We start from the raw sequence: 21,669 nt of genomic DNA on the forward strand, positions 1-21,669 counted from the left end.
AACAGTGTACAAACTGCCTGGTCAAACCACATCGAGATGTTGTCCACCCGAGCGCTAAGACGACAGGAGCCTCTGCGGCTGTGCTCGGGTTCCCTCTGAGCTCAAAGCTGAAGGAAACCGATACTCCAAAAAGTAACGGCATGACTCACAGGATTCATTACGACAGGTTCCCAGTCTATCACCATTACCTGTCACGGACCCAACTGTGGGCAACCAGCAAACAGTATCTCTTCTCACTGTCACCAGACCGAGGTTTCAACCACGTGGCCAAGCGCTGGCTATACACACTTCTCTCCTGAATTAGAATCTGCCGGCACCTTTAAGATAGGCACATAATATGTGATAAAGAGCAGCCAGTTACTCTACATCAGCACTTTCTGATTTACAGTATCAGCACACAACTAAGGCAGGCACGTATCTCAAGCTCTGGCGGAATAAGCCTTGAGGCTTGGCTGGAAAAAGATAGGCTGGTAGGCTGTTAACATGAGAAGATGCCTTAAAATTACCAACAACGTTCTTTGACACACGACAATACAGCCTTTGAAAGGCTGGACATAGCCAGATTACGGTGTGAATGGCACAGCCATGCCAACAGAAGGGGACACGTCTCTGGATGCGCGGCTGGGTGGTTCCCTTGTGCTTGCTGCCAAACTTGGCTCAGGAAAGAGGACTGGTACTGTGATGGACCAATTCACTTGCAATTCTGCAATCAGACTGGGGATGAGCTTCTCATTAGGCTACAGCATCCTTGTGATGTTGCAAGCTACAGCACAGCTGAGCTAGTCAGCCACAGCTGAGACATCGGCTTTCAGTTTTCTAGCTGAACAAGTGAGCTGTGAAATGGTTTAGGAAATGTTGTGAGACATTCACAGACGGGGGACTGAAGGGGACTTCAAAAAACAGCCAAGTAGTCTCTGAATGGTAAATATTGATGTAAAAGCTTTCTGAGAAACTTCAGGATCAAACAGTTAAAACAGGACCAATTATCAGTGTTCAAGATGGAGAGTTAAAGTTACTGGGAGAAGGGCATGACATGCCAGTCTTAAAGTCCTATGCTGCTCAAGTCAGCAACAAAAAAAAAACCAAACAAGGAGAGGGGCATTTGCATATTCAACTGAAATGATTCAAAATCATATTTCCTTCTCATATATAAAATACCTAAATACTCAGGTTAACATATATTCTGATAACAAGATGTATAAGACATTTACATATGAAATATAGACTTAAAAGCAAAATTCATCCCTCTGCATTACGTTTTCTTGTAGATATAGGGCTCTTCACTTCAAAAGGGACTCGGAATCGTTGTTGAGTTTCAACTTCTGTATCCAAAGTATTTAGTATACGAATCTAAAACAGTTCACACCTCAGCTATGATCTGAAGCTCATACTGGGCTCTTTTAGCAAACAGTCTCAGGGAGCAAGGCCGTGCAACTCGCCAAGGCAGCTCCTGACACCTGCCTTATCTCGCTGCATTCCACCTGCCACTCCTGCATGGCCCAAACCTCACTGTACTTTTATTAAAATTGCAGGATGCAGGTTTGGTCTTACTGAGATGGAAAGGATTTGATTTCACCTCATACCCAGTGGTCCTTTTGGAGTGGTCTCCCTTGAGCTTTCCAGAGGAATATTATCTGTGCTTCTGTTTTTTGTGTGTTTTTTTTTTTTAAACAATTCCTTAAATTTCAATGAGAGACTTCTGCAAAAGCTGTTTATTTTAGAGGGTTTGTTGAGAGAGCTGTAACTACGTTTCCAGAATGATAAAAAGGTAGGATGCAACTTACTCTGTAGGTAGCAGGCAGACAGAGCTCCTTTTTGACTAATTATTTTAATGCTGCTGTGGTTTTGTTGTAGTACTAATCACGCAACAGGGCACCCATGGTTTGGTATAAATCTTTTTTTGACTTAGTAGAACAAAACAAAAGAGAGGCAGCAGTTACTCAGCATTTCTGAAAACTATATATCTCTTAAAGTTTAGCATTCATCACAAAAAAGGCTAAACAACATAAAACGTATCCACTAATGTCCTGGCCTTAAAAGATAAAGCACAGGTCAATTCTACAACTAGCTATCCCTTAGCTGCGAACAAATACCTGCACAAGCATTCAGAGCAGTACGGATGTTCAAGGATAAGAGCATCATAGGGTTACCAGATGAACTACTTTGTAAATTCAGCTGGCAGTTTCCAGGAAAAAACTAACCCTAGAACATCCTAGCAGCATTACAGGAGTAGATATCTCAAATGAGATAATCCTTTCCAATTTTTGAAGTTTTAGGTTGAAATGATCCAAAGTGAAACACCAAAGGAGAAATAAAGAGCCCAGATTCCTGTATGACTCCACTCAGCCTTTGACCAATTCAGTAACAGTTGGTTCAGACACAACAAACTAACACAGCATGTATTTGACTACTGAGCTGCCCAACAGAAAATTCATTTCCCCCTCATCATAATGGCAGAAGTCAATTAGGGAACAAGTCCAACCCTATACCTTTCCTTCTGAGCACTGGGAACGTTTGGGAGGAGTGTCTTTCCCTCTCTAGCTCTTCCTCCTCGTCTCAAAGGCAATACAGCCACAAGTCCTCACACAGCACTGTCAAATCATGAATTTTCACAATGATGAAAGAAAAAGAGCGGGTAGCAGGTTTTAAGAGAGTTCCCTTACAGCTAATGAGGAAATGTTGAAATGAGCCGTGTGCATTCGTAACTCCGTGACTCTCTGAAAGAGAGCGCTTCCAAACACGTTCATAAACAACGGGATTGTGCCTGTCAGTATGGGCTTAAGGCCCGTAATCAGAATCTGACAATACAAAGTGAACCGCAGTATTCGCCACACTCATTACTATACTTCTGTCCATTTTCCAGCAACTTCTGCTGACTCAGTAGTACAAATTGCTGACATCCCTCCTGCAAACGCTCATGCACAGAACAAACTCCTTCCTCCCCCCCACAGATAATGCAAACATGGGAAGTACTTTGAAACAAGTCACCAAAGTTTAAAAAAAGAAAAAAAAGAGTTCCATGCTTTAGCCACCTCACTTTTTTCAAATACTCATATTAAGTGTTAGAGTGAATAAAAGCAGCTGAACAAACAATCTTGGGATTACTGGAAAAAAATACAGTGGTGAAATTTTGCAGGCTTTTAGCCCACTACAAAGACCCACAGTTTTTGTCCAATCCAGAAAACAAATTGTTTCAACGAGTGAGGATTTCCCCTCTCTTCAGAAAGGGAAAACTCGCTGTGTGTGTTTGTGGCACATCCTAAATAGGCAAAACTGTCACGGGAGTTCTCTGCGCGTGTAGCCTGCCCCCCAACCCCCCCGCCCCGACACTGCACAAATAACCTTGGCATCCTAAATGTAGGATGAAAGGCCATGGATAATTTCCAAGTGCTCAACACCATTTCTTGAAACTTACAAAATTACTAGTGTTCAAAAGAAAATGCACACAAAAACAAGCAAATTTATCTGGCACTTCATGCAAAAATAACTTGAACAAAATTTTTTTGTACAAAAAATACGGAAAGGTCTCACAGAAAAACCACTTGAGCTACAGACAGAGAGTTTTCAGGTATGTACCTACACAAACAAGCAAATGCAAGTATTCTTACTTTTTAGGAAAAGAAAAATCTACATACTAATATGGTCTTGTACATACAAGAAAAACAGATTTCTTTGGCTATCTCCTAGCATCAGTCAGGTTATATCCTTGACATCCAAACCAAACTCCAGCACATTTATTGCTGAAATCCTTTTGGCATCTGATTTAATGAGCAAGGAAAAATATTTATAAAGTGTTCCAAGTTTTATCCTTTTTTTTTTTTAATTCAGTGAAATATGTCTAGTCTCTTTAGTCTAGTAGTTTTCCTCTAAGCAATTGTTATCCTTGCTTCCATTTCATTATCCTGTTCCAGCCCCACAACCAATTTTCTGCCTCTCATCAATCACCCAACTTCTACTCTCCCAGCTAAGCAGAAGTTCTGCAAAAGAGACTAGAGGTTATAGCGTATAACAAGCTAGACATGAGTCAACAATATTACACTCTTGCAAAAAAGTAAACATTGTGCTGGGACATACAGACAGCAATAAAGGTCTATGAGGTAACCCTTCTGCTGTACATTATTGAGATGTCAGCAGAAGCATTTTGATCAGATTTGACTGCTGCATGCCATGAAAGATGTAGACAAACTGGAAGATAATCAGCAAAGAGTAGAAAAAAAAGATGAGTTATATGCGTAAACTAAATCTGGAAGGAGACAAGCTGACAGTCTTCAAACGTGTAGAAGGATGATGCAAAGAGGAAAGGAACTCTTTGTTCTCTTTATCCATGGCAAACAAAATAATTAATTAAACTACAGTAAGAAAGACTTTACCAAGACAGTGAGAAAAGCTTTCTGCCAGAAAGAGAAGCACTTGAATAGAACATGTATATGAAACAATAGAGATCAAAAATTTTTTTATATATTTATATATATATATATGCACACACACACACACATATAAAGCATGATATAGAATATACATCTACATATAAAGTCCTTTAAGATGCTCGTTTCTGGCAGAAAACTGAGACCTAGCCAACGCTGTTTTAAGACAATTGGGCTGGGTAAGATTATTTCTTAGAAGTTGTTTCTAGCCCTGTGATTCTACATGTATTCAATCTATGGCACCCCTTCCCAGCACCAAGTACCCACTGAGGCTGTATGAGAGGAGCAATTTCTTCATGTTAAAATTATGGGGGGGAAAAAAAAGCGAAGAAAAGCACAGAAAAGCAAGAGAGGCTGTCATCTCGCTGTCCCTGATAATGCTGGCCAAGGGTCAGCGTAACCTGTCCCTCAACAGCATATCTAAGGCAGAGCAGTAAGTGATGACGTAGCAGTGAGTAGTACTGCAGGTCACCTGCACTGAGGGATAAAATAGTCTGTGTAATTATCTACAGGGAAAACAGAAAGCAAGAGTTCACAGTTAGATCCCGAGAGGTCTACAAAAAGGAAAGGGCAAAAATCTGCTGGAACATCACCTTTGTTCTCTACACAGCACAAGCAGATGATGCATGTTATTTGCTGACATTGACTTCCCCTCACCCTCCTTCTAAAGCAACTACATGTCTTTTTCCTCTCCAATGTGTATTTTGTCTATACAGATTACTAGAAGTTCAGGGTAAAAACTATTTTACTTATTCACATCATCCCCGGCACAACAAGGATCTCTTTCAGTTGGGTTATAAACATTCACCATCCATTAGCCAGCCATCCAGACAGACAAGGTACATCTCCCACCTCAGTGTGGTTCAGCTACAGCTAGAAGTTTGGGTTCAGTCAAGGAAAATGATTTTTTTTTCCCCTCCGTCCATTTTCCAAAAGCTACTTTTCTCCACTGCCACTTCTAGTCCATAACACAGGGTGGAACGGAGCAAAAGAAAAGTGATGGAACAAGCTGGTCAAACGCCAGAAAACAGGGACCCTGCTGGCACCCTCTTTCCTCCAACTGCTTAAAAGCAGAGGTCTCCAAGCTTTGCTGATACATGAACAATACCACAGACTTATAACGAAACACCACGGACAACACCAGATTTTTCTCTCACATCAAGGTTAACTAAATCAAGAAATACAGAGAGAGGGAAAAAAGAAGGTGAAAAGATTGACTGAAGATGCAGAGAGGTACACAACTCTAGCTAGTCTTGTGAGTGACAGAAAGACTTGTAGAAAGGATACAGTTCCAGCTATCCTCTAGCAAGGGTAAAACAAAAAACAAACAAACAAAACTTACTCCTACTTCTACCCCAATCAAATTTTAGTTTCTTGGCCTGCAAAAAATGTTAAACAACAATTAAAGCTCCTAACTGAACAAAAACCATCAACCAGAGAACAAAAAAGGTTGTGCTCTCCTGTCTCTGGGCTGCTGTAGGGTTTGGAGGGGCTTTGCCACACCTTTGATACCCATAGCCTCCCTATCCTCTGCTACACGTTGCGTACTAACTGCTGGGTACTAAAGTCCTGAGACCCTGACATACTTTTCCTCTCTTCCGCAGCATGGCTTGCAACAAGAGTCCAGAGTTCAGGCACGTTCTCCAAGCCAGGGACATTGCAGTGATCCCATTAAAACTGTTCTAGCTCTTTAGTGAAAAGTAAAGGCACTGTAGCGTTGGTAAAAATCTCAGCAACACTGCATGCGTGTTCCTTTTACTGGCAACTTGGAAAATGTCAGTATTTTAAGAACTGAAGCTCTCCCCAGAAATAATTCAGATGGAACAGAACACTTCAGTGACTACTTTACTGTCATACTTCTCATTTACCAGGGTCCTGTCTGCAGCACATGCATAACTTTTCTGAAGTTTCCAGAACTTGTTTTGAAGAGTCACATCTCATGCAAAAGAATTGTTGAGTTAAATTCAGCCACTTTTGAATAATGATTTTGAAAAATTGCTAGAGATGGCAACTTCTTATTTTCGGTAGTACAAACAGGACCTAAGGGTGCCTTACCTGAGTTTACTTCCTTTTGTTGTTCCATGCAGGCCCATTAGAATTGTTAAAACACTGGGTTTTGCTTGATAGAGATTTTATATATGTATACGTATCCCACGCATGCAGATACAATCCAAAATCCAAGAAAAATAAAGAGAACTTTAATCTGTGATCATACTTTTATTTATACTGGTCACAGCAATCCTCATTTTACTCTGAAGTAGCCAAAAGCTTATACAAGTGAATGGCAGATACGCCCCTCGTCTTCAGCAGACATAGTTGAAAGGGTAAAAACAACTGATACAGAGTGTTAGACTTGTATTGGCTAACCACACAAAATGTCATGATTTATTCATTTGGAAAGTACCTGAGAGCCATGCCTCAACTCATTTTGAAATGAGAAAGGCCAGTTCCTCCTAGTTTTTAGAAGGTGATTTATCAGAAAACTACAGAAGCTCCCCACAGCACTAGCTAACAAATATTTCTAGGGGAATTAAAAAAAAAATAGATATACATGCATCTACAGAGCTGTTTTATTACACACACAATGCAAAACTTCGTATGCTATACTCTGACAGAAGAGTAGACACTCTACAGTAGCTGTTTTATCAAAAAGAAGCATCTAATTTGGAATAGTTACCTCCCACTTCCTAAAGCACAAAGTGTGTCAGTATCAACAAACTATTGAAAAATAATAACCTAACCCTAACCCGCCCCTCAAAGAAAAGCTGCAGTTCAGATATGAAGAAGTGCCGACTACCTAACAATTTCCACTGATAGTACCAGAACTAAGGGTACTTATATAGTCATGCAAAAGCTAATTTGAAAAACTGATTTTAAGTTCTGGTTTTGAAAATGCAGGCCCATGCGCTTCATTGCATGACATTCTACAACTGAACTTTGTCTTCTACACAGAGCATTGGGCAGTTATGAAATGTGTTAGTAAGTCTTTAATTACATAATAAACGTTGGCAGTATTTGGTAATTTCTTATGGAATTTGATAGAGAAATCAAAAGGTTACAGAAATCTCAGCTTTTCTTCTCAAGCACCTAACCTTCACAATAGCATAACCACGTGGAATAAGTGAATTTGAACGTCTCAGACAGCAGAAGGCAAACAAATACATTTCAAGTTACTTTTTAATTTTTAAAAATCAAATAGTTTAAGCCAACGTCAGGGAGCCCTGGCTCAAAACCAAACACCTGAGGCTGAGAACATTGTTAAGCATAAGCATCTTATAATCAACCCCCTAATCACCTGCTGTGTTCAAGCTAGCAGTTACTAGCTGAATTAACTCTCTAATTCAGTGCTACCCAACTTTGGCAACACAGGCTGCATGCAGGTGTGGCAATTTTTGATTTTTTTTTTTTTGAATATCGGGGAAAATTTTGATCTATCCCAATGCACTCCATCCCAGCCCTGTTCTACTCCTCACTTGTCCCTAGGAATATCCAGCAACTGCTGGGGAGGGCAGTGCTGTCACTAACTGCAAAATAACAGCTTTCTTTGAACACTGCAGTCTTTCAATGAGCTGCTCGAGCATCACTTCCCATTCCTTACACTGCATACACATACTAGTGGGCTTGAAAATTTTGTGCTGCCTTTATTATTTTAGGAATAACAGATATGCTACTGATTACATACAATGGAATGACTTCTCCAGAACAATGCCACTTTAAGAGGATGCTGTTGGCTTTACTTCCTCAGGATGTAACTGAAGGATGTAACTATTGCTTGTGTAATGCAACTAGCTAGTAGTTCCAGCCACATGGCAGTGCCCTGCCCTACTAGGAAAAATATAAATGCATAACAAAAACAGTTCTCTCCCCAGCCTACTAGTAACAGAAATCCAACAAGGAAAAAGTGTGCTCACAAAAATTTCAAAAGTGGATTTTTCCCCCTTGATATAGGAGATATATGTATGTATAGCTATATTCCTGTTTTAGAAGGTGTGGTATTTGTTTTCCATTAGGCATTATGAAACTTACTTCAGAAAATACGTTTTGTGGGTTGTAATCCATAGCGTGTTAACCACTACATTCATTTAGGGACTACACATATGCTTTTTCGAATACAGACATAAGGGGAAATTAAAATCAGGCCAGAGAGCATTGGTTAGTTCCCAGCAAAGACAGCATTTAGAATCTGGCAGCCTTCAGACATAAGAAGAGTACAAACACACACGACTGGAAAGAAAAATTTCAAGGAGTGCACCATTTCTTTCATATTGGTCATCCCAACCTCTTCTGCAGTTATTTGTAGTTCAAAACTGCTTTTTACAAAATACATAGCAGCATTTCCTCCAACCACAGCGTTAGTTTTTGGACAAAAAAAACAAAAGGAGAGGGGTTTGGAAAACATATTGCCATTCACAATTTTGAATGCTTCCAGAAACCATTTTTATTATTGGACATTTGATAAAATTACTATTGGAATTTACTATATCGCTACAGAACATCTTGCAGAAGAAAAATAAGACTGGTGAACAGAAAATAGTTAATGAGTTATCATTGGTGAGCCAATAAAATAGAGGGCGGAGGAGTGGCACCCAAGATCTCTGGGAGATACCTAGAACTTGTCTAGATCACCTAATAAAAAGTGGAGCAGAGATTCTACAAGGTAACGCAGGCATGATTTAAATTGCTCTCACATACGAGAGCTGCACAGAGGTGTTAGGTCATGGTAAAAGCAGGACAGCAGCCAGCTGATGAGAAGGGCCACATCGTAAACCCTGGCTCTCTTGGTTGCTGCCCAACACAACCAGATATCCCTGGCTCTGGAGTAAGCCTGGCTGTCAACAGGGAAGGCTTCACTCTGCAGTGTAGGCGTGCTCTGGTGACAGCAGTCGTCACTAAGCTAGGAACCTTCATCTCTTTATCTTTTATGGCAAATAATAAAGTCGTCAAAGCTACTGTGCTAGCAAGGAGGCTTGCCTATTGGGGAAAAAACCACACACGTTCCAAGCTCACCGACTGGCTTACTGTTTTTCTCCTCATTTCTATTATAGCCAAGATGGAGAAAAAAAATACAGCTTAAGCTTACACTATTTTTTAAACGGAAATATACTACAAGTTCGGTTTGGGGAAAAAAAAAAAAAAAAAAACACACCCACACCCTGCAATCAGCACTGCCAGCAGTGCAGATTTCTTGAATGTGGATAACAAGAGGAAGTTCCCATCAAATGTCCCCTGTGTGTTCCCTCCGAAGGACGGCTTCCCTTCCCCATGCCACAATCCTGCCAGGTCGTAGGAGCCTTCTGGTTCCCTTCTTCACCCATGTTTCCCAACCGTGCTTCCCAGCCCTGCTTCTGCACAACCTGGAGGGCAAGTCACACATCTGAAAACTTAGTAATTAAGCACACACTGAACATTAGTTAAAGGACTTCAGTGAGTCTGTGGAGCCAAGCGCCAAAAAGTCAGGAAACATGATGACTGAGGCCAGCACTGCAACCTTAACTTAACCTTAACTTTTCAAACACTGTTTTTCCTCTCAAAGGCACTCCACCTCATTCTCTGCAGGATGGACAGGGAGCGCTGGGGGACCAGCAGCGGTCTGTTCTCCCGTTGTTGTTCAGTGAATGGCTCTGTGCCCCTTTGGCTGGCATTTCACTCTAGTTGGTAAGAAACAGCATTTAAAGTAAACTGTAGATTCTGGAACATTGTATTTTTGAGAGCATAGATTCAGTAACTATGAGTAAAGAAAAACATATTCTCTGCTGACGTGTGCCTTAACACCTGAATTCTGGAAGTGCTCTAAGCAATGAACTCTACATGGAAATAGAGCTTCTGCATGCACAATTGGGCCCAAAGTACTAACTACATTACACAGCACAACAGACAAATAGAAAAAATATTTTTTATCACAATTTAAGAAAAATAGATGTTTATATTGACATTGCAGAAGAACAACTTGAAAAAATAACTTCAAATATGTTAAAGTCTTTTGACTGTGATTGCATTGTAAAAGGAAAATAAAGTCGGCGTGATTCCTCAAGGTTTAGAAAAGTAGTTAAATGCTGTGTAGATTATAATATTTAATTTGCCTCAGCTTCTGGAAAATTATTAGACACACAGGGGGACACATTCAACATTTTGATCTAGTCTACCTGAAAGCCAATTAAAGGAAATATTAGCTGATACATATGTTGCTGAACCCTCTGCCAATATTTGTTGATTATCTCAGCAGTCTTCCCTCCTACCGATGTATGAAAGAACCAGTCAACTATTTCATTAAACAGGAGGTGTTAATTACATACATACTGTTATCAAAAGCACAAACTACACTTATTTTCCTTTCTCTCAGTTACAGTAATTTTAGGTGCTCACAAAACAAGAGGACTAAAACGTTCAGCCTGAAATCCGATACTTAAATAATAGTAGGATAATGCCTCTTTAGGAAGCCAAACAAGACATGCAAAAATTTCATACACTCAAAGCCCAGCTGCACACACTTAGTAGCTATTCCTGACTAAGTATTCTATTTAAAAAATGGGTAAAGCTAAAGAGACCCAGACCACTTTTTTTATTCCAGAGTAAGTCACTCTATGGAACTGGAATATTCCCCGTATTTTACATTTACATCTCCTTTAATTCAAATTATTTTTCAAATGCAAAACAGTCTCAATTTAGCTTTTTTTTTTTTTTTTTTTTTTTTAACGGATAAACTACAGAAGACTTAAACACATAGGAATGAGTGCTGCCTTCTAATAAACTGATTCAACTGGGTATTTTGGATTTTACAGCCAATTGAAAGAAGGCCTCCAAAACATGAAAGTGAGCTAGGACTTTTATTCACATTTTGCACCCATATACAGTTCATGATACCACAAATTATACTCGCAACAGAATACTAGAATCTCAAATTATTTTCAGTACTTCACCATCATGATGGCTGCAGCTCCCAAAGTTGACTAAACAGGGAACAGGTAAGCGATTGAAGCTCAGAAACATCACCCGCCAAGGTCAAGTTTGGTCTCTAAGTAAAACTATCAGTGCATGCCAACGTCATACCTAATCGCTAAGAAGTGTTATATCTGTAGAAGACATACTGCTACATGATTCAGTAAAATTTGTCTAGTATGTGCTTTAACTTTCTTAGGAGGTAAAACACAAGCACTTTAAGGTTCCTTCTACTCATCAGCATGATTTGTCCCCAGATAAGTTTAAAGATGATGACACTACCAGCATCTTGGTTGCCACATAGCTAAAGGCAAGAACACAGAATAAAGGAGGTACCAAGATCAACAGAAACATGATCTGAAATTGTCTTCCTTTAATCCCGGAAACAGGTTCCACCTTTGAAAGAGAGCATTATAAAGGCAAAGAGCACTTCCGCAGAGCTGGATCCTCAGGTTTCTGTAGCTATAAAAGATCTTTGATAAAATCCTAAAAAAATCCAGGTAGAATTGAATATATGGCAATAACTGTTGAGTCTTTACTTTGTTTTTATGCTTTACTTTTACATGCTCTAACTAATTAATCAAGAACTTAACCCATCACTTGTTGAAGTAAAATTAGTTTTTACTTGAAGTTTCTCTAGCATCTCTAGTCACTTTGTAAGGTCACATTGAGGACTAGTGGCATCAAACGCCAAGAGAGAGATGTCTTGCCAAGCAGGCATTATGCAGTGCCTCCCTGGCAAAGGGCGCACAAAACAAAAGCAATCTATGACGCTTGGAAACGCCTGCTTTCATTTATTTGTTTTTTAGAAGTCCTCCAAAATAAAATGCAGAAACCCATTATTTTAACTGAAGAAAGTCTCTGTTTTATACAGCATTACTTTTTTTGTCAGACAACATTCAGGATGCCAATGCCTTATTTTCAGCATCATCAGTTTCTGATGTACTTCAGTTGTTCTTTTTTCCTTATAACTTTCCATTATAACCAAAAGCATTCTACTTAGCAGATACATTTTCCATAGTCATGATGCAGAATGTTAATCACAAAAGGCAAGTGGATTTACCTTAAGTAAACACAACACAACGGTAGCAAGTTTGCAAAAAGTTCAGTGACCAAATCTTATTTGTTTTGCGGTTCCTAGAGCCCCACTAAAACACCACTGTTACACCATAAGGCTGGAAACTTATGCACTATTTTCAGGAAAATTCTCTTCTTACCAGTCCGCTCAGTGTTTATTTTCAAGAAATACATAAGTTGGTTGTTCATAAAGGGTAAAACTGTGTATGTTTGTGCAAGTGTAACATCTATTGCACTCACTCATTACTGCTTCTAGCACTTGTCATATGATGTTGCTAAGGGAACGGGTCATAATGCTTCAATTCAGCTAGCTTTTGAGGGCCTATCCCAGCAACTGACTGCAATATGGTATTTTTTTCCTGCTCAATATCTATTACAACAGATGGACATCCATGCCCAATATTATTCTGTGCAATGTACTGAATTATACCACAAATGGCTTATGTAACAGAGACACCATGTACACAGCTAAAACAAACTACTTTTCAACCCTGAATGGGGACTTTGTTGTTTAAGACTTTGCCAGTTGCATGCATCACTGTTGGTTCTGCTAATGTTGAATAAGGACAAAGGATATATTCTGTCCTTTATGGCAGCACAGCACAGTGATGAAGCTATAAATTAAAGAAAGTACAACACACAGACAACCGACTCATTGCCACTTTCTTACTCTCAGTTGCAATACATAAATGTAGCATAGAGTGCCTCACATTTGCTAAAACTAATGGGAAACAGAGGGATAAACAGGGGAGAGCCTTTCTGTAGCTAACAAGCATAGATCCCACTTCCTCCATCTGGATCAAATTTTGTTGGGTTTTTGCATCAACCATCTATCCTTGTTCTTACCCCTTCTTCTTCATATTTTCAGAGCTCCTGTTCAATCACACCAGTAATTTAAAAAATAATTTTCTCCAGAATAGCATAATCTATACTCCTGTGAGAATCTGCTCCCCAGTCTCGGGTAATGTTGCATCTCTCTCTACTATCTTTACTTCAGGAAAATGTAAAAATCAAGTTTGGGAAAAGAAGATCTAAGAAAGTTTCATTTATACATAGAAATAGACATTTCCCATACAGATAAGTGAGTTATACAATCCTGACTCCTCCAAAACACCTTGCTGTGCTCCTATTCCCTGCTCGAACCTCCCCCCCCCTCCCCCCCAATCAAATATTCATATGACCTGGACCATCTTGCTGCTAGGTGCGTCCTCAATATCAGCATGACATTCAAGATAACCTAACTGCAGAATTCAGAAAACAAACATTTAATAATAAAGCTGTTTGCAGAAAACTAGGAATTCTAGAGACTACTACAAGCATAGCAGTATAGGTACGTATCCAGAAATAACATAAAACACTCAATTTCAGTGCCCCAGGAGAAAGCACTCCCGTTGCAATCCTATGCTTGCCTTAAAAACAAAGACATTCCTATCAGCATCATCACTGAAGAAGGAAGGTAATGCCAGTACACATAGACTTCCAACAGTTTTTACCGGGATTAAACAAAATGGTATTAACTTCCACAGCGATCAAAGGCTTGAAGGTACCTGACCATGCCCAACAGCTGCCCCAGCAGCTGCACTAAGAGAGTCTGTCACTAGTATTCTCTAGACTAGATGAGCCACTGGTTAAAAAGTAAAACAAACATACACACACAAATCCAAACGGGTCTCTTAAAAAAGAGAACCTGATGTTCCATTGAGACTATTACACTAAAATTCCAATAACGTTTAGAAATCATATCCAAACTAGGAAAAGTAGCAAACAGAATCCTACAGGCAGGAATAACCAACCAGAGTTCCCAGGTCAACAGGATGCTGGAACAAATGTTTCACTTTAACTTCAGGCTATATCCTCATGCAATCAGAAATACACACAAGAGTAGTCACTCACAGGAAATATGGGCAAATAAGACAAAACATAAGCACATGTAATAATTAGAAAAAGATATAAGTTTTCCTTTTCCTATGTTCCCAAAGGAAGCAGAGAATTTTGTGGAAGCATCACCCTTTTCTCAGAAGCTGCCTTCTACCGACTTTGAGATGAGCAAAGAGTTGATCATATGTAAAAGCTTAATAACACAAAAGCAGCATTCAATTCATTCCATAGTCTGTGACAACAGACTAAATACTCCACAAAAAACCAGCTGGCCATAAGCTTAGAAGGAGTTTAGGGGTTTTTTTGTTTGTTTGTTTGTTTTTTTAAATAGCTTACAGATATTTGCGAACACATACACAGAGTGAAACGCACTGCTCCTCACGGGCACACTGGACTATAACAGGTACTGGTGTAAGTAACGTCTGATGTCAGTTTTAAACTGGATTCGGTACTTTGGAAATATCAGACTTCAGTGAACTCTCGACCATTGATACTGCCTTGAGTGTCAACGGATAGTGCTGACAGGTCTGCAGTAGCTGCTCAGTCACTTTTAGGAGGAGACTTAACTGTATCAAAATCAAAACAAAAAAAACACTCTGGAAGTCCCCAAGGACTACTAGTACCCCACATACTGTTTGAAATTATGTATTACACATGAAACCATTCTGACGGAAAGAAAGATCCTGATGAAAACCAGTCAAGTGAAAGCCTCACTCTAGTCAACTTTCTTCCCCCCCTAGTAAATGGGTCAGGCGAATGAGAACAGCTGCCTCCCCTATTCTGAGCAATGAGAAAACTTAAAGCGTTGGTAGAAATAGCCTTTACGAGCAGGTTCACTATGTCACATGCCCGTTTCCAGACAGATTTAGTTCAAAGAGCGTGCTTTGACAAGAACCTCAGCAATCATTTGACCAGGATCTTTCCAAAGAAAGCACTATCTGAAAGGCTTCTCCCAGCCCCTACCTGATTTCCCTAGCTACGTTTTTTCTGTCTCAGTATGACATTAACACATACACCTGTAGTCATAAGTCTCAAATAATTCTTCTGCAGCACAAGTCTCAGCAAAGCAGAAACAAACCTGTCACCTTTTCTGGAATATAATCACAACAACTCTTCACTTCATAATCATGATAAACATGTTACGCTGTATGGCAATTGCAGGAGAAAAATTTAAGGCTATTGTTGCTGCATAAACATACCTGTACTAATACTAGATAGGAACGCTGACAAATAACTGAACTCATAAGTTTACTAACTTTAATGGTGAACTTTGTATTTCAAATTAGCAGCCTCTCAAATTTCTGTTGCGCTGAAACCTTTCTAAAATGAAGCATTTTAGTTTCCTCCATGCAAGATTTTGTACCATTTTAGAATGACCATTGTCTGCCCTGTAAAGTCCCTTTACTCCCATCGCCTTTCCTACTTCAAATGTTCCTTTCATTTACTGAGTGTTTTGTGTTTTTTCTTTTAATTATTTATTTATTGAAACACTCCACTAGAGAGGAAATCAATGATAAAAAAAATTATTTCTATAAATCAGGCCACACGTTTCAAATAGCAAATAATTCACACATACTTACTTTGAAAAGAAGCCTAATGACTTCTGTTTACATGCCTTACCTTGCTCACTTGCATTCTGTAAAACATTTTGAGGTCATTAACTGGAAGACACTATGTCATCCATGTAGCATAAAAAACCTGCAGCATCTATCACTTTGTAGCATGAATCTTTTGCATGATTCAAAAACATCTGGATTTCTGGTAAGAGCCTACGACCAACACCAGAGATTATAAGTAAACTAGCTTGCACTCCAGCATTCACTTGGGAAACTGTCAGGAGAAGCTCTCTCCTTCACTGTAGCTGTATTACTCAACACACAGTGCACAGGAATTGTTTGTGGAAACATTTGGTATTTTAAAGCCCTGGCCTCCCAATGGGAATTCCACATTGAAAAAATATCATCTATTACCCACTCAAACTGGTCACTGTGTCCTCCACTATGAATTTGCATACAGGGGGTAGTGGGTGAATTGTTCAATTATAAGCTGTAATTTACAAAAGCGTTTAAGCAGCTGCTGGAAATAACTAGGAATTATGCTCTTGACAGAAGTACATGCTTCTCCTCTCTGCAAAGTAAAAGCCTCGCTAAAATACTGGACAGCAGCACACATAAACCAATATTGAATGAAAAGTCACAAATCTGCTTTTCTAATTTCCAAATTCTTGACTTAGTTACCAAATACGTTCTTTAAATCTAATCTTTAAAGGTAAGATATTTGTATATCATTTTTCTTGATAAAAAGCAAGTAAAACCACCTCTAAGGAAGTACATACAAAACTGTTTCCATGGGTGCTAAGTATGAACGGAACGGGATAATCAGAAATAGCAAAGACGACACAGCCAAAATGTTTACGCACCTCTTCCTTTCAGCTGCATGCTTTAACTTTAATATAAGATACAGACAGATATGGACAAAGCTTTCCTTGCTGGGTATGTTTATCCACTTAACTGCAACCCAATACTTTTTTGTTACTTGTGTCAGGGGCTTTGTATAGGATGAGCTTCAGCGCATTGCTTTACTTCCTCACCGTCACAAGAGCACAGTTCATATAAAAGGAATGAAACAAATAATTTGACTTGGAAAAGCACTACTGTAACAATTTCTGAGCCTAGTTTCTAACGAGAGAAACTGTGGGGGGGGAGGGGGTGGATTCATCTCTGGAAAAAAAAAAAAGCTTTTTTTCCAAAGGACTTTTTACTTAAAAGTCTGGGCTGTTAATATACTGATTATTTAGTATACTTCATAAGAAAATCAAAATGAGCAAAGCAATAGGTATACTGGGCAGTTTTACCAAGGCGCAAAGGAATAACGCACTTCGAGAGCTACAAGCCCCCTCCCTCTACCCATTAGCAGACTCCTGCATGGCTTGCACACAGCTGGTCAGTCATATGATACAGAAAGCTATAGCATGGCTTACTCACCCACACTGCATCATCGTTGGCCCTGTGCAACATAAAAATGCTAAATAAGCATATATGTGGTTCCCACATTGGGATTTACATATGAAGCAGGAGGAGCAAAATAGGCATTTTTAATCTTATTTACAAAACACGTTTTTTCACGCGGGCACACAAAGAACACTCCTACAGCAACTTCCACTTCGCAGAGTTCCTACCCACAGTAACAGGGAGAATTACTAGATTCCTAGCACAAAGACTGTCACAGTGAGGGAAAATAACTTCTCCCACTTTTAGAGAGTCAGAAGTCTATTCCCTTTATCTTACCATGAGGATCTAATCCCCGTAATTCATGTTTTTGTTGCTTCTAGGATGTTGTAGCCAGCTCAGAAATCAACGGTTTGTCCATAAAAGGGGCCAGGCTCCCTGACCCTTCTAGGTTAGCGCTTCAAAATTTAAATTTAGAGTCCAAGCCCCACTCCAGTGTATAGGCTTGCCTTACATAAAGATCTATAAATTCAGAGATATCTTAGCCATATTCATTGCAACTACCTGCCTAAACCGAAGAAACACAAATGTAGTCGTGGGGACACAGGGTAGGACTCAGGCACTACTGGAGGAATCAGTTCTTACCAGTGAGACATCTAGCTGCTAACTACTTTTCAGCTTAACCGTATCTTAAGGCACATCATTTCAATAATTCATTCACCAGGAAGAGCTTCCTTCAAATTAAAGACAACAAAAACCCTAAATCATATGAAGGAAGAGCACACTGAACAACTCCAGGAATTTCTAATGCTTTTCACGTAATCGTGCTCCATGCTGACGCAGCAAGGCAGCAGGCACCTCAGTTCCTCCTTACTACTTTAACCTTCCCACAGTAGGGCTAGGCAGAAGCACCCAGCGTTGGTGCAGGCTGGGGGAAAGAGATCAGGTGAAGAGAGTCACACAGCCCTGAAAAACGTTAGAAAAGGACTCTGCTGAAAAACAACGGGTCAGCAGTCAAAACTGCTATCTGGGATAGTCAGGAAAGACCTGGCTTCATTTCCCAGCATGACCCTAAATGACCGTTCCAGGGCCTGATCCAACAAGACCTTTAGACACATGACTTCCTGGCTCTAGTAGATCCTAGATGTTTAAACGCTGTTGTTAATCTGTCTCTTACTCCTTCTGTGTCTCAGTTTCTTGACTGTGTAGTAGGCACAGCAGTAATACCTTATTTTGAAAAGTATTCCAAAAGAAGCACAATAAAAAATACAGAAGCATTAGGTCACAGCCAGTGAAAAACGTTACTATTTAATTGTTTTGATTTTGGACTGCCTCAAGGATGACAGAGAAAAATGACAGGGTGAATGCTGAAGTCAGTGCTAGTTATTTTCTTCAGTCTTCTTCTCAGCAAAGGTAGCAGAAAGTCAGCTGCATGAATGGTACTTCAGTGGTAAATCATAATCAAACAAGGAGTCTGGATATTATGTATACAAAAAGACTGACAATTGTGAATTACTTATTTTTGGTACTGCTTAGGTCTAACAATTTCAAAAGCAGTTGAGGCAGAAGGGGAGAAAGAAAAGAAAATCTTTGTGAAACAAAATAAGTTGGCATGTTTATAGATTTGCTTGCTAGGATAAAAGGTAAATGTTTATTTCTATCCCTTCACAGTTCCCCAAACCACTGCCAGTTTACTGAAAAACAACATGTGTAAACAGAAGTCTTCATTCCATAAGCCCAGGTAGAAGACTAATTCAAAGTATTTTGAAGCATACTGAAACCAATACAGCAAAAATATATGGGGGGGGGGGGAGAGCAGTAATCAGGTGGCACAGAAAGAAAATTAAATTTATTTTGGACAGCTATATATATGTTAGGACACACACTCAGAAGGAAAACGAGCTCAAATTATTCTGTGCATGAACTCTCAAATATTTAAGAGCAGTATGTTCTCTCTCCTTTTGGACAGTCACATTAAATGGAAGAGGAGTGTATGACTTTTCAAAAGCTCCTCACCTTTTTGATAGCATCTCCACTTGAATATTCCCTTTCAAAGTGTATTCATTTTACCTAAAAATTATTTGAGCAACTGTTCAGTATTCGTGTACCGTTCATTTTTAAAGTGCAACCATTTAAAATGCCACAGATGAGAAGCAAACAGTGTAGAAATAGAGAGTCATGGGAAAGCAAAGGAGGGAGGAAGGGAGGGAAAGGATTTGGGTTTGCCACTCTGCAGAATTTGTTTTGATACAGTATCCCTGTTGCATGAATTTTCCATACAGTTGTGTCAGATCCACTGGTTTAAGCCACAGAGCTGTCAGATGCTTATTTTTTATTGCGTGCTTACGTGGCAGGCCAACCTTTCTGTTGAATCAGTCAGTTTCTCATCAGCCAGGTTGCTGCTAGAATCTGCAACCCAGAAAGATGTAGATACTCTTTAGGTCAAAAATCCCAATTTTGCAACACAAGTGAAACAGGAAAATAAATCACTGTATTCTGGTACCTTACAGCCATTACTGGAATCATTGCTTTTACAAGAAAGAATAAAACATCATGAACCCACAAAAAATAGCAATTATTCTGCTACACATACGAAGCAAATATTGCAATGGAAATGCAGATTTAAATGAGCACATGCCAGCAGAAGTTAGCAATTCCTAAACTAATCCTGAAAAATCCCAGAAACTTCTGTACACGCTCAATTCTCTTTTGGTCTTCGACAAAATAAGGAGCAGGAGGCATTTAGCACATTAACAAAAATCTTAACTTCACACTTTGGTTGAAACAAAATTTAAACCTCTTCCAGGCTAAGCAGAAGGTGTAAAAGAAACTTCTTTTTCTTTACTCATATCTGATTAAGGAATTCCAAAATGCCACAACTAAGTGAAAAATATCAGTCATACAGATATCACTTTACACAATTTTGGGGAGGGAGAGGGGGGAACCATCTCCTGTGCGTTTTTCCCCTCACATCCAGTCTTTTGCATTTGAAACATTATCTCCATTCCCCATGCCTGCAGAAGCCAAACTGTATATTTAAATGCAGTATATGCATAGTCCTTCAGGATATAAACATTTAAATAACAGAACACAGATCTATTAATTAAAAATGATTACTAGCTTTCCTTTAATTTACTGGGGGTTCTCCGGTAAAATTGTCTTAGTTACTGTTGCCAAAACTGTGTTTCTACAGCCTTGTGGAGAAAAAAAAAAAAAAAAAAGATTAGTTATAATATTGGCTCAAGAGCGATGTTTTACATCAGTGTTTAGTAGAAATGTAGGATTCAAATTAACCTTTAGGTAACAAGCACATGGCTCTGCATCTATATTAACCCCTTCTGTCAGCTTGAAAATAGGCTTTTTCTTCCCTGTCCCTTTTCCTTACATCAGAAAACTTTAAAGCGTTTCAAGGTTCTGAATATCGTAACAGAAATAAGCGGTTAGCCAGCAACTCTCAGCTCTGGAAAACACTGGCCACTACATCCCTTTCAAGCTGCTATTTTCCACCAATTAGACATTAATATTCAGACTGCACCCTGTATCTAAGGATTCTTAAATAGCTTGTTATAGTTAACATATGCAACTACAGAAAGCCAATGTCAGTGAGCTATAGTCACCACCGGTCATGCTGGGCAGAGCGGGATTTCCCAGCCAAATGCAAACTCAGAAATTCACAAGCTAGGTTTATAAGCTCTCCATGTCCCACAGCAGGAGACCCATTAAGGTGCACTACAAAGTGGCTAAACACGTTCAACCTATCTTTTGCCCTCCACACCACAAACATACACAGAAAACGAAGCTGGGAGGTATGCGGGGCACACAAGTCACGTGCTCTGCTTTCTTTCATGAAGTTCTCTGCGGCAGTTGAAGAAAACGAAGCAGGAAATATCTATAATACAAAACTGGTCAGCATTTTATTGAAGCACAGACTTTGATCACTCAAAAGGAAAGCTGTTAGAATGTGAATTTTCCACAGAATGGGAATTCAGAGCTTTTACAATAAGAGGAAAAAACATGTACAAAAATTACTGTAGAAGTTGGAAAAGTTATTTCAATATTGACTAACCTTAACTTGCACTCCACATAGTCCAAACTGTGTTTATACAGGCGTACTAGAAAGGCAGCCTCGTGCACACACTTACTCTTCTATCTTGAAGAGACTGTCTGTAGAAATTCTACCTAAAATAATATGTCCGGTTTTCAGATGTAAAATCCATTATTTGACAATGCTTTCTGAGCATGTTACAGACTCCTATCAGTCTTCAAACCTCTGAGCCTCAGTTCTTAATACACCACCTTTCTCTACAGGCAATTTTCTATTTCAAAGTATTTTAAAGATATTATTCCTGAGGGACATATTTTGTCAATTGTATTTGTTTTAAATGCTCCATTGTGCAAGCTTAGAG

General features: G+C 39.3%; 1 protein-coding gene across 12 annotated transcripts in view; it reads right to left on the reverse strand.

Moving 5' to 3' along the window:
- HIVEP1 (HIVEP zinc finger 1) overlaps positions 1-21,669 on the reverse strand; it is a 130,840-nt gene that overhangs the window by 92,263 nt on the left and 16,908 nt on the right. Inside the window, exon 1 of one of the 12 annotated variants that reach the window (XM_068931851.1) lies at positions 21,330-21,554. The exons of the other annotated variants lie outside the window; for them this stretch is intronic. The gene's annotated coding sequence lies outside the window, so the exon portion shown is untranslated. Of the gene's footprint in view, positions 1-21,329; positions 21,555-21,669 lie in introns of those variants that run through there. 12 annotated transcript variants of the gene reach the window in all.

The sequence above is a fragment of the Struthio camelus genome, chromosome 2 (assembly GCF_040807025.1).
Source record: "Struthio camelus isolate bStrCam1 chromosome 2, bStrCam1.hap1, whole genome shotgun sequence".
Lineage (NCBI taxonomy): Eukaryota > Metazoa > Chordata > Aves > Struthioniformes > Struthionidae > Struthio > Struthio camelus.